This window comes from Panthera onca, chromosome B1 (genome assembly GCF_046562875.1).
Source record: "Panthera onca isolate mPanOnc1 chromosome B1, mPanOnc1 haplotype 2, whole genome shotgun sequence".
Taxonomy (NCBI): domain Eukaryota; kingdom Metazoa; phylum Chordata; class Mammalia; order Carnivora; family Felidae; genus Panthera; species Panthera onca.
Window position 1 is genome coordinate 189869909 of NC_138342.1, and position 7143 is coordinate 189877051.

General features: G+C 43.4%; 1 long non-coding RNA gene across 1 annotated transcript; it reads left to right on the plus strand.

Moving 5' to 3' along the window:
* The first annotated feature begins 1063 nt into the window (after positions 1-1063).
* LOC144616092 (uncharacterized) lies at positions 1064-3205 on the plus strand. Its single transcript, XR_013554988.2, has 2 exons — positions 1064-1759; positions 2448-3205. It is a non-coding gene; the product is annotated as an uncharacterized LOC144616092 (long non-coding RNA).
* Positions 3206-7143: the final 3938 nt, after the last annotated feature.

The window sequence follows — 7143 nt, forward strand, 5'->3', positions numbered from 1 at the left end:
GGGTCATGATCTCATGGTTCATGGGTTCGAGCCCCACATTGGGCTCCTCGAACCTGCTTTGGATTCTCCTTCTCTCCCTTTCTCTCTACCCTACCCCTGCTTGTGCTCTCTCCCTCCCTCTCTCTTTCCCTCTCTCTCTCTCTCTCTCTCTCTCCCAAAATAAACAAACTTGAAAACAAAAAAAAGAACCCGTCTGCCAGAATAGTACAACAGCAGGGCGCAGTCTCCTCTGAACCTGCATGATAACACAGCACTGGGTTTGTTCCTTGTCCACTGTGTGTGGTTTTCCTGGGTCTCATGGAATCGTAATCCTCACAGACGCCATTGTGAGGGGAGAAGGCAGAATCTGTCCCCATTTTTCTAGCAGACCATAATGCTGGACCTCAGAGGTCAGATGAGTGAAGCCGGCTGCCGAACCCCACAGCTGGTGAGCAGGAGGGGTGGTTCTGGGACCCGGAGCTGCTCCGGGTGGGTATGCTCTCTCATGCTATTGCGAACATCGTGCAACCTGGTTGCATTGCTGCTTTTCCAGGTGTAAGGGTGACCTTGGGTTCTGAACCCCCTAGAAGACCATGATCATGTCTTTCACTTTGTGCTTCTAGAACCCCCTGGGATGCCGCGCCGCCAAGATGAAAGCAATGAACATTTGCTGCTTGAAATACCTGCTGTATCAAAATTGACATTCAAATGATATTACAGTACATGCAGGTGTATTTGTGTTTAACCTTTCTTCTGAGTTAGGTTCCTTCCTCAAACGGTGTGTTACTAATTTCTGAATTTAGAGAAGCAGTATTCAGGGCACTACTAAATTTAAACTTCATTCATTCAGCTAGCTTTGCAAAACCCAGTCTATAACAACAAAACAAAAATAGTCTACAACAATGGGCCCTAAATTTGAAAATGCATCCCCTTTAATGGACAGCCTTCGGTGGGGGGTAGTATTTTTTAAAGTCTATGACTTACATAGATTTACTACAAATTATGATACAGCTTAATCAAGCACTACACACATTGACAGTCACTGGATTTCCAGGCACAGTAAGAACGGTCTCAAGATTCCCACTTAGGTTCTGAGGAAGAATGAGTTCATTGTGACAAATCATTTGGGACGAACGTTTAAGTTCTAAAGTAACGAGTAAGGAGAGCAAACCAAGCCTCCAGCTTATAATGGCTACACAGGGTTCCTTTGTCTCCCCTTCCATATGGCTTCTACTCAGTGCCCAAACAACCCTTCCCTTTAATCCTAGTTTTTTCCCCTCTTAACTTTACCTTGTAATGGAGAAATTTTGGATTGCACTTTAGTGAGACCAGGAGAACATTTTTGCTCTGGAAAGCGAGAAGCACATCGAGCTGCAGCTTGAAAAATTAACAAGCCTTCTTATAAAGAGAAATCTGCAGTTTAGCACCCGTCCAAGGTGAGGTGGCCAGGAAGGAAGTATTAACACAGATGAGGCCTGCCATTTACTATATTCTTAAGCATTGTTCTGACCTTCAAATAATTTGTGCTTATTGAAGGAAAACTGGAACATACAGAGAACTAAAGGGTGTATATTCCTAGAGGCAAGACCTTCAAGCGTGGATCTGGAAGATACTACGCAACACCATGTCTCCTAGTGAGAACTTGACTTTGTGGTCATTCGGTTCACCCTGACCCAAACCACACCCCAGGACAGGGCTCCAGTCCTGGTTTCTGAACCCTGGCACCCAGAGGAAAACATTGCAAACACTTCTGCTGCAGACACCATCCCCAACACTGCAGGTAAACTAGAGCTTGGGAGACTTTTAGTGTTATGTCAAGCCAGGACAAGACTTTTTTTTTTTTTCCAGCTAACCTGAGTATCTGGAAGTAATAGCAAGTAGTTTGTTAGTAGAACTCCCTGGTCAAGCTTTTAAACTACCCACAGTACAGCTACTAAATGAGTTAGCCATAGCTAGGGACACCGTTGTGGGAAGATAAGGAAAAGGTTATCAAGAAAGCAAAACCAAGGACTTGTTTTAAAAGCGTGTGAGGGGGAAAGGGGAGAGAAATGAGAACATTAAAATGAAAAATTAGCTGTAGTCAAAATCTCACAGATGGCAGAAAGGGAAGGAGCAGGAGATCGGGGGAAGAAATGATAAGAAACAGAAAGAAAAACGTGGCTAAGATCAGGAAAAAACTCAAAATCAAGACAGGAAATAAATTTTTCGTTAGACTTCTATGGAAAGTTTGCATAAACAATAGCTGTCTTTAGATTGAAGATACGGCTAAAAGGAAACATATTGTGGACGATGGTCATAAATACTCCCACCGCTTTGTGCAGAAACACAACCTTAGAGCCACGGAGACACGAGCAGACTGCACGCTCACAGAGCAAGGTCTGTCCTTTCACACACACCAGTGGCTTCCTCTGCCCCGCAGATTCAGTGGCTCTTGACCACCTCTCGTAACTCCTCTCCCTTCTTTGCAGGCACCAAGTAGGAACACCACAGCCCTGGGGTCACAGCCCTGGACCGGAGGGGCGGGCTCCCACAGCGTATTCGATCACCAGAAGGGACAAAAGCCATCCACTCGGCTTTTCATCTCTTCACAGCTTTTTGACATTTCCAAAGCCACACCTTACTTGCTGGTTTTCTTTTGTGAGAGAGAAGACACACAGGCTGAGCACCACAGCCAGCGAGCACGTTTCCAGAAGGCTGCCTAGGTTCGAGGCAGGCGGGAGCAAAGTGCTCAACGTTTCTGAAATCCCTCTGGGCGTGTCACGTGGAGCCCACTGCTGGCACAGCTGAGCCTGCTGAAGCTCTCAGAGCTCTTCAGGGCCACTGAGGAAAAAAATGACCAGAGGAGGTAGCATAAAAGCGGCATAAATTGTTCAGCTGAGGTCATGGTCGTGGGCAGGAGTCTGAGGTCCTGACGTTAAGACAAAAATTGAGAACACACGGTTGGGAATGATGAATGTCGTACTTACTGTAAGGAAGGGAAAGAAGCCATATTTTGTCAGGGCCTGGGAGTGGAAAGGGGTGTTCAGAGGAGCACTTGTGAGAGAGAAGGTATTTGATCTGCACCTTGAGATGTGGTTACGATTTAGATATGCAGAGACCGGAAATGGAGAGAAGGAAGCAGGGGCCTACAAACACGTGGCCTGCCACCACTGAGCCAGCATACCACTTTCCCTCCAAGTATTGACCATGTGATACGAGCAGAAATACACATTAAATATTATTAGTATTGGCTTCTTCCCCCGTGCACCTTAAAATTTTTATAACAGTCCCATCAGACCAAATAAGACCGGTAAGTTTGTGATCGTCCCTGTTCTGTCACATTAAGTAAGCCACTTACGTAGGATAAGTGGAGAGAACTTTCCACCTTTTTTTTTTTTTTTTTTTTACTTCCATGTTCATCATCCACAATTACCTAATCAGTTTTGTAAAATTCAGTAGATGAAGTGCTCTCCATGTGTACTGCAGTTGAACAATTGAGTAAATAATGTGTTGGGAGCGAGGTTTCTCACTGCTGGAGTAGGGGGTTACAGATAAGCAGGAGGCTACAGTGATCCAGCTAGTAACGGATTAGAGTTGGATACATCAATAGGAACCCACATTTAGCTTACCAGAGATACAGATGGTTGCAGATGGAAATATTTCTACACACCCATATACACAGGTTAGCACACACACTTATATCTCCTTGCTCTGTCAGCTGAGAGGTCCTGGAAATAATGGTTCCCCCGCAGCAGTGGGAATGCCTACTACTAGATCTTGGTTTCTAATACCATCCAGTAAAAGAAACCAGAGCTCCCCAGAGAAGTGGCTGATTCCAAGTCTGGGGCAGTACATACAGAATAAGCCTAGAGCCTTACAGTGCCAGAAAGTTAGGAAGTGCCAGAAAGTTAGAAAGTTAGGAAACCAAGTAAACGATCAACGGCAATAATGGGGGTATGTCAAATGAGCCCACCGAAACAGCAATCAGTAGCATATGGTGGACACATTTGAGTAATAACATAAAGTAGTAATGGAGGGGAGCCCAAAGTATAAAGTAAATATCCATGCATCCATACTGATGGCAGTAGATGATTGAAGAAGTAAATTGGGGAAGAAGAGACAAATCTGTACGGAAGAGTCCCAAGCAATCTATTTAGATACTCTGCCCTCAGAGATGGAGTATTTAAGTCCTTGTTCCTTAAGTGTGAGCTGAGTATACTGACTTTCTTCCCAAGAGTACAGTGTGGAAGCTGAAAAGAATAACTTCGCATTGCAGACACCTGATGAACATCACCTCGAGCGAGGTGATTGATGTTAACGTCAACAGTGATAAGTCACATTGATGGTATTTACTCTTGATCCGGTATGAGGAGAATGGCACTTTCCCTCTGTGACCCCCTCATCCCAATCACACACAACTCCATCCTGACCGTGAGAAAAGCAGAGGACATACCCGAAGTGAGGGACCTTGTGCAAAATTCCTGATCCACACCCTTCACAACTGTCCAGGTCATCAAAAACAGAGGAAGTCTCAGAAACTCAGACCAGAGGAGACTAAAGACACACAGTGACTACATGTAATGTGGTATCCTGGTTGGGCTCCTGGAGCAGAAAAATGACTGTAGGGACAAACTGAGGGAATCTGAATCAAGTACTGCTTTAGTTAACAATAACATCAATATCGGTTCGTTAATTGCAAGCACTGTACCATATAATGTAAGATGTTAATGGTACGGGACACTGGGTACAGGGTACACAGGAACTCTTTGTATCACTGTCATAGTAATTCTGTAATTCTAAAGCTGTTCTAAAATGTTTGCGTTAAAAACACAGTGGAAGTGTTTTGCTCTCAGTAGGCTCTCTACAAAATATTCTGGCTGCTGAAATCTTTAGGGAAGCGAAAGCATTAGTAGATCTCCCAATTAATTGGCTAGAACAAAAGTCAATTGTAAAAGATAATGTCTATCATACCCATTTGCCTGACTTCTGAGGCCAGCTGGTAGCCCCTACTCCACCCAATTTGGTCCCTTTTAAAGACTGAAGGAGACATGGGAGGACACTAACTGTAGAAATGGAATCTTCTGTTTCCAAGGCCATCGCTCTATCCCTGGGAATCCCGGTACCTTCTGCATCTGAATACTGATCTCTTGACATTCAACACAGAAGTCTTACAAACTGCTATCAAATAACATAGGAAGGGAAAAAGGAAAAAAACACAAAACCCTGTCATCTCCAATCCGTTTAGTATTTGTTAACCTGTCGCATGTCTTGTCAACAGTAACAGACAACAGGAAGCCACACTGGGCAGGACAGACCACTGATACCTTCACAATCTAACTGGATGGCGAGTGGGGATGTTACCTTAATGGAAGATAACTGAGACTGAGGTTTTCCATACTAGAAACCACTGACCTATTATTAATTTTTTAAAGTATTTATTTATTATTTATTATTGAGACAGAGTAAGACAGAGCATGAGCATGGGAAGGGCAGACAGAGGAGGAGAAACAGAACCCGAAGCAGGCTCCAGGCTCTGAGCGGTCAGCACAGAGCCCGACGCGGGGCTAGAACCCACCAACTGGGAGATCATGACCTGAGCCGAAGTCGGACGCCCAACCGACCGAGCCACCCAGGTGCCCCTGACCTATTATTAATTTTAAAGGAAGTGATTTTCAGGGGGGTTCCACCCTCCCCAATATAGGGTATAGTAAAGAATGGCAGGTGCTGGCTTGAAGCATAGCTGTAAAAATAAGATAATTTCCCAAGATAATAAATTCTCAACACACATCATTAAAAGGGAGTCACACAGAAGTCAAACTATATCCTCTTGCATGACGTCTTTTTTTTTTCATTGCCATTTATAGACTATACAGAGATCTTTGGTCTAATGCATTATCATCTATCTATCTATCTATCTATCGATCATCTATCTCTCATATCCGGAAGTTGCCAGTGATTTAGCAGACCTTTGATGAATCAGCTGGTGGCAGATTTCTATCCAAGTGTTGGAGAACCAAAAGCTTTTAGTGCAAAGGTGTGTGGAAGTGAGGTTGAGGGATGACAGAGGCCTGTGGATCCAAGGAGGGTAGGGCAATATAAATACGAAATTTAACATACTAGTTATCAATTGTCACTACATGCAGATTATGTATGTAACATTATATATTATATACTATAATGCATACATCTTGTATCTATAGTATATTTAGTAGATATTATGTAAATATATATAATTAATATATAGCAAAATTTCAAAATATAAAAATAATTATATACTTTCATATAAATAATTGAGACCAGGAAGGAGTCCAAACATTAGACAAGAAAGCCTAACTACAAACAAGCAAACAAATAAAAACTCTTGGTTAAACATAGAGAAAAGAGTAACAAAGTAAAATAAACCCAAGGAAACAGGAAAGAAAAACAATGCACGGAGCTTCACAACAAAGGAAGAGAAACAGGGAGACATGGAAGATTGACCTCAGAGGAACGTGCTGGGTGGAATTGGGGGCTGCCTAAGAAACCATCCAAAGGGTCACCTGGATAGGCCAAGGCTGGTTTGAAGTCCAGCCTTCACTCCCCGTGAGCCACAGACACCAGCCCCAAAGTCCTGGATCTGAGGAGGGAAGAATTTGCTCTTCATTGAACATCAGCAGTTACTGTTCTTTCCTTGTAATTCCACATTAGCATCTCTGACCTGACCTCTCTCATCTAATGCATTGTATCTGCCTCTTGCTCTTGACATGGCACTTCTAATGCCATTCTTTTAACAAGGTTCACCAGAAAAGCCCGCTCAGCCTATCTGGAGTGCAGGTGCCTTGATTTTTCTTGGAATTGCTGTCTGGTGCTATGTGGCCTCTAAATATTCATCACACACACTTATTCCATGTGTTACATGATTAACTATTTGCTTTACAGGAGAAGTCTGGAGCCACTGGGACCAAACAGGGGGAATATCATGAAATCCAAGTATCCCCACAGTAGGGATATGATTTCACAGTTAAATAAATTATTAAAGTCAGGTGAATACCTTCTTTTTATGATTCAGTGGCTCTCGATTTCACAGCTGTAACAGGGCAGGAGGCACGTATTAAGTACCCTGCTTGGCTTTTCTTTATGGAGGGAAAAAAAAATCCCACCACTCTAAACACTTAAAAATAAGTTAAAGCCATACCATTTCCTTTG